Genomic DNA, 6,686 nt, shown 5'->3' on the forward strand with positions numbered 1-6,686 from the left:
ACCCATTGTTAGGTTCTAATTCTCAGAGTAAAAGCTTCTATTTAGCGTTCTGATGGGATGTGACAGTTGGAAACATTACAGTACCCATTGTTAGGTTCTAATTCTCTAATTGACACTATGACACTATGAAACACTATGAAAGCTTAAACCAATTGTATTCTTCCCAGAGGGTCAATACAGCTGCATTAAACAAAGCCATTTTCCCACAATCACTGATAATTAAAACCCTTTCTCCTAGGCTGAGTCTCCTCCTACACATCTGAACAAACATTGTATCTTTACTGCTAGGCAGGACACTAAGTGATACGGGCCATAAACTTTTATTTCTTCCTTAACATGACCTGGTCTGACCTCGACCCCCTTCATCACTAATCCCTGGCTCTCTCCCCTTATCAATGCCTGCCACATGTGTCATGTTTTGTCATTGATTATCATGTCTTGTCTCTGTGCTTCCCTTCTATTCGTTTCCCTCTGCTGGTCTTATTAGGTTCTTTCCCTCTTTCTATCCCTCTCTCTCCCCCTCCCTCTCTCCCTCTCTCGCTCTCTCTCTCTATCGTTCCGTTCCTGCTCCCAGCTGTTCCTCATTCTCCTAACTACCTCATTTACTCTTTTCACACCTGTCCCCTATTTTGCCCTCTGATTAGAGTCCCTATTTCTCCCTCTGTTTTCCGCTTCTGTCCTTGTCGGATCCTTGTATGATGTTCGCTGTTCTGTGTCCTTGTTCCGCCCTGTCGTGTTTTACCTTCTTCAGATGCTGCGTGTGAGCAGGTGTCAATGTCAGCTACGGCCGGTGCCTTCCCGAAGCGACCTGCAGTCTGTGGTCGCGTCTCCAGTCATTCCTCTCTACTGACGAGTGGATTTCAGTTTTCCTGTTTTTGCTTTCACCTAGATAATATCCAGGATTATCGCTTTTGTCTAAGACTGGAATAAAGACTCTGTTTTCGTTAAGTCGCTTTTGGGTCCTCATTCACCTGCATAACAGAAGGATCCGACCAAGAATGGACCCAGCGACTACGGATTCTCACAACACTGCCGTCGAGATCCAGGGAGCAATGCTCGGCAGACACGAGCAGGAATTGTCTGCTGCTCGTCATGCCGTTGAGACCCTGGCCGCTCAGGTTTCCGACCTCTCAGGACAGTTTCAGAGTCTTCGTCTCGTGCCACCAGCTACTTCCTGGTCTTCCGAGTCTCCGGAACCTAGGGTTAATAACCCACCATGTTACTCTGGGCAGCCCACTGAGTGCCGCTCCTTTCTCACCCAGTGTGATATTGTGTTCTCTCTCCAACCCAACACATACTCTAGAGAGAGAGCTCGGATCGCTTACGTCATTTCACTCCTTACTGGTCGGGCTCGGGAGTGGGGCACAGCTATCTGGGAGGCAAGAGCTGAGTGTTCTAACAATTATCTGAACTTTAAAGAGGAGATGATACGGGTTTTTGATCGTTCAGTTTTTGGTAAGGAGTCTTCCAGGGCCCTGGCTTCCCTATGTCAAGGTGATCGATCCATAACGGATTACTCTATAGAGTTTCGCACTCTTGCTGCCTCCAGTGACTGGAACGAGCCGGCTTTGCTCGCTCGTTTTCTGGAGCGACTCCACGCTGACGTTAAAGATGAGATTCTCTCCCGGGAGGTTCCTTCCAGCGTGGACTCTTTGATTGCACTCGCCATCCGCATAGAACGACGGGTAGATCTTCGTCACCGAGCTCGTGGAAGAGAGCTCGCGTTAACGGTGTTCCCCCTCTCCGCATCTCAACCATCTCCTCCCTCCGGCTCAGAGACTGAGCCCATGCAGCTGGGAGGTATTCGCATCTCGACTAAGGAGAGGGAACGGAGGATCACCAACCGCCTTTGCCTCTATTGCAGTTCTGCTGGACATTTTGTCATTTCATGTCCAGTAAAAGCCAGAGCTCATCAGTAAGCGGAGGGCTACTGGTGAGCGCTACTACTCAGGTCTCTCCATCAAGATCCTGTACTACCTTGTCGGTCCATCTACGCTGGACCGGTTCGGCTGCTTCCTGCAGTGCCTTGATAGACTCTGGGGCTGAGGGTTGTTTTATGGACGAAGCATGGGCTCGGAAACATGACATTCCTCTCAGACAGTTAGGGAAGCACACGCCCATGTTCGCCTTAGATGGTAGTCTTCTCCCCAGTATCAGATGTGAGACACTACCTTTAACCCTCACAGTATCTGGTAACCACAGTGAGACCATTTCCTTTTTGATTTTTCGTTCACCTTTTACACCTGTTGTTTTGGGTCATCCCTGGCTAGTATGTCATAATCCTTCTATTAATTGGTCTAGTAATTCTATCCTATCCTGGAACGTTTCTTGTCATGTGAAGTGTTTAATGTCTGCTATCCCTCCTGTTTCTTCTGTCCCCTCTTCTCAGGAGGAACCTGGTGATTTGACAGGAGTGCCGGAGGAATATCATGATCTGCGCACGGTCTTCAGTCGGTCCAGAGCCAACTCCCTTCCTCCTCACCGGTCGTATGATTGTTGTATTGATCTCCTTCCGGGGACCACTCCCCCTCGGGGTAGACTATACTCTCTGTCGGCTCCCGAACGTAAGGCTCTCGAGGATTATTTGTCTGTTTCTCTCGACACCGGTACCGTGGTGCCTTCTTCTTCTCCCACCGGAGCGGGGTTTTTTTTTGTTAAGAAGGACGGTACTCTGCGCCCCTGCGTGGATTATCGAGGGCTGAATGTCATAACGGTTAAGAATCGTTATCCGCTTCCCCTTATGTCGTCAGCCTTCGAAATTCTGCAGGGAGCCAGGTTCTTTACTAAGTTGGACCTTCGTAACGCTTACCATCTCGTGCGCATCAGAGAGGGGGACGAGTGGAAAACGGCGTTTAACACTCCGTTAGGGCATTTTGAATACCGGGTTCTGCCGTTCGGTCTCGCTAATGCTCCAGCTGTCTTTCAGGCATTAGTTAATGATGTACTGAGAGACATGCTGAACATCTTTGTTTTCGTCTACCTTGACGATATCCTGATTTTTTCACCGTCACTCGAGATTCATGTTCAGCACGTTCGACGTGTACTCCAGCGCCTTTTAGAGAATTGTCTCTACGTGAAGGCTGAGAAGTGCGCCTTTCATGTCTCCTCTGTCACATTTCTCGGTTCTGTTATTTCCGCTGAAGGCATTCAGATGGATCCCGCTAAGGTCCAGGCTGTCAGTGATTGGCCCGTTCCAAAGTCACGTGTCGAGTTGCAGCGCTTTCTAGGTTTCGCTAATTTCTATCGGCGTTTCATTCGTAATTTCGGTCAAGTTGCTGCCCCTCTCACAGCTCTTACTTCTGTCAAGACGTGCTTTAAGTGGTCCGGTTCCGCCCAGGGAGCTTTTGATCTCCTCAAGAAGCGTTTTACATCCGCTCCTATCCTTGTTACTCCTGACGTCACTAAACAATTCATTGTCGAGGTTGACGCTTCAGAGGTGGGCGTGGGAGCCATTCTATCCCAGCGCTTCAATTCTGACGATAAGGTCCATCCTTGCGCTTATTTTTCTCATCGCCTGTCGCCATCGGAACGCAACTATGATGTGGGTAACCGCGAACTGCTCGCCATCCGCTTAGCCCTAGGCGAATGGCGACAGTGGTTGGAGGGGGCGACCGTTCCTTTTGTCGTTTGGACTGACCATAAGAACCTTGAGTACATCCGTTCTGCCAAACGACTTAATGCACGTCAAGCTCGTTGGGCGTTGTTTTTCGCTCATTTCGAGTTCGTGATTTCTTATCGCCCGGGTAATAAGAACACCAAGCCTGATGCCTTATCTCGTCTCTTTAGTTCTTCTGTGGCTTCTACCGACCCCGAGGGGATTCTCCCTGAAGGGCGTGTTGTCGGGTTGACTGTCTGGGGAATTGAGAGACAGGTAAAGCAAGCACTCACTCACACTGCGTCGCCGCGCGCTTGTCCTAGTAACCTTCTTTTCGTTCCTGTCTCTACTCGTCTGGCTGTTCTTCAGTGGGCTCACTCTGCCAAGTTAGCTGGCCACCCCGGCGTTCGGGGTACGCTTGCTTCTATTCGCCAGCGGTTTTGGTGGCCTACTCAGGAGCGTGACACGCGCCGTTTCGTGGCTGCTTGTTCGGACTGCGCGCAGACTAAGTCAGGTAACTCTCCTCCTGCCGGTCGTCTCAGACCGCTTCCCATTCCTTCTCGACCATGGTCTCACATCGTCTTAGACTTTATTACCGGTCTGCCTTCGTCTGCGGGGAAGACTGTGATTCTTACGGTTGTCGATAGGTTCTCTAAGGCGGCACATTTCATTCCCCTCGCTAAGCTTCCTTCCGCTAAGGAGACGGCACAAATCATCATCGAGAATGTGTTCAGAATTCATGGCCTCCCGTTAGACGCCGTTTCAGACAGAGGCCCGCAATTCACGTCACAGTTTTGGAGGGAGTTCTGTCGTTTGATTGGTGCTTCCGTCAGTCTCTCTTCCGGTTTTCATCCCCAGTCTAACGGTCAAGCAGAAAGGGCCAATCAGACGATTGGTCGCATATTACGCAGCCTTTCTTTTCGAAACCCTGCGTCTTGGGCAGAACAGCTCCCCTGGGCAGAATACGCTCACAACTCGCTTCCTTCGTCTGCTACCGGGCTATCTCCGTTTCAGAGTAGTCTTGGGTACCAGCCTCCTCTGTTCTCGTCCCAGCTCGCCGAGTCCAGCGTTCCCTCCGCTCAGGCTTTTGTCCAACGTTGTGAGCGCACCTGGAGGAGGGTCAGGTCTGCACTTTGCCGTTACAGGGCGCAGACTGTGAGAGCCGCCAATAAACGTAGGATTAAGAGTCCTAGGTATTGTCGCGGTCAGAGAGTGTGGCTTTCCACTCGTAACCTTCCCCTTACGACAGCTTCTCGCAAGTTGACTCCGCGGTTCATTGGTCCGTTCCGTGTCTCTCAGGTCGTCAATCCTGTCGCTGTGCGACTTGCTTCTTCCGCGACATCTTCGTCGCGTCCACCCTGTCTTCCATGTCTCCTGTGTCAAGCCTTTTCTTCGTGCCCCCGTTCGTCTTCCCTCCCCCCCGTCCTTGTCGAGGGCGCACCTATTTACAAGGTACGGAAGATCATGGACATGCGTTCTCGGGGACGTGGTCACCAGTACTTAGTGGATTGGGAGGGTTACGGTCCTGAGGAGAGGAGTTGGGTTCCTTCTCGGGACGTGCTGGACCGTTCGTTGATTGATGATTTCCTCCGTTGCCGCCAGTGTTCCTCCTCGAGTGCGCCAGGAGGCGCTCGGTGAGTGGGGGGGTACTGTCATGTTTTGTCATTGATTATCATGTCTTGTCTCTGTGCTTCCCTTCTATTCGTTTCCCTCTGCTGGTCTTATTAGGTTCTTTCCCTCTTTCTATCCCTCTCTCTCCCCCTCCCTCTCTCCCTCTCTCGCTCTCTCTCTCTATCGTTCCGTTCCTGCTCCCAGCTGTTCCTCATTCTCCTAACTACCTCATTTACTCTTTTCACACCTGTCCCCTATTTTGCCCTCTGATTAGAGTCCCTATTTCTCCCTCTGTTTTCCGCTTCTGTCCTTGTCGGATCCTTGTATGATGTTCGCTGTTCTGTGTCCTTGTTCCGCCCTGTCGTGTTTTACCTTCTTCAGATGCTGCGTGTGAGCAGGTGTCAATGTCAGCTACGGCCGGTGCCTTCCCGAAGCGACCTGCAGTCTGTGGTCGCGTCTCCAGTCATTCCTCTCTACTGACGAGTGGATTTCAGTTTTCCTGTTTTTGCTTTCACCTAGATAATATCCAGGATTATCGCTTTTGTCTAAGACTGGAATAAAGACTCTGTTTTCGTTAAGTCGCTTTTGGGTCCTCATTCACCTGCATAACAACATGTGATTGCTTTCCCTACACTCAGTACATTCCAAGCTTAATTGCCCCCCACCATATACTTTTCTCCTACAGATAATCATTAACCTCTGGTGTAGCCCCTCAGCTATGGCACCCCTCATTTCTCTATTACAACTAATGATTAATAAGGATTTAAAGTTCATAAATCCAAACCTATCACTATAATATATTAGATAATATATAATAATATAATAATAATATTATTATTATTATATATTAGAGTACCCATACTGTAGTATATTAGAGTACTTATAGTCAGACAGGTTGATGTATTCTTCAAAATCTCTGTCGAAACATGTTGGTTAGCATCGAAAAATTGTGTTATGGCATTCAAAGCTCAAATAGCCCAACCTATATCCTGAGACTCAACCTATATCCTGAGACTCAAGCTATATCCTGAGACTCAACCTATATCCTGAGACTCAACCTATATCCTCAGACCCAACCTATATCCTGAGACTCAACCTATATCCTGAGACCCAACCTATATCCTGAGACCCAACCTATATCCTGAGACCCAACCTATATCCTGAGACCCAACCTATATCCTGAGACCCAACCTATATCCTGAGACCCAACCTATATCCTGAGACCCAACCTATATCCTGAGACCCAACCTATATCCTGAGACCCAACCTATATCCTGAGACTCAACCTATATCCTGAGACTCAACCTATATCCTGAGACTCAACCTATATCCTGAGACTCAACCTATATCCTGAGACCCAACCTATATCCTGAGACCCAACCTATATCCTGAGACTCAACCTATATCCTGAGACTTAACCTATATCCTGAGACTCAACCTATATCCTGAGACTCAACCTATATCCTGAGACTCAACCTAT

This window comes from Oncorhynchus gorbuscha, unplaced genomic scaffold, assembly GCF_021184085.1.
Source record: "Oncorhynchus gorbuscha isolate QuinsamMale2020 ecotype Even-year unplaced genomic scaffold, OgorEven_v1.0 Un_scaffold_910, whole genome shotgun sequence".
NCBI classification, from domain to species: Eukaryota; Metazoa; Chordata; class Actinopteri; order Salmoniformes; family Salmonidae; genus Oncorhynchus; species Oncorhynchus gorbuscha.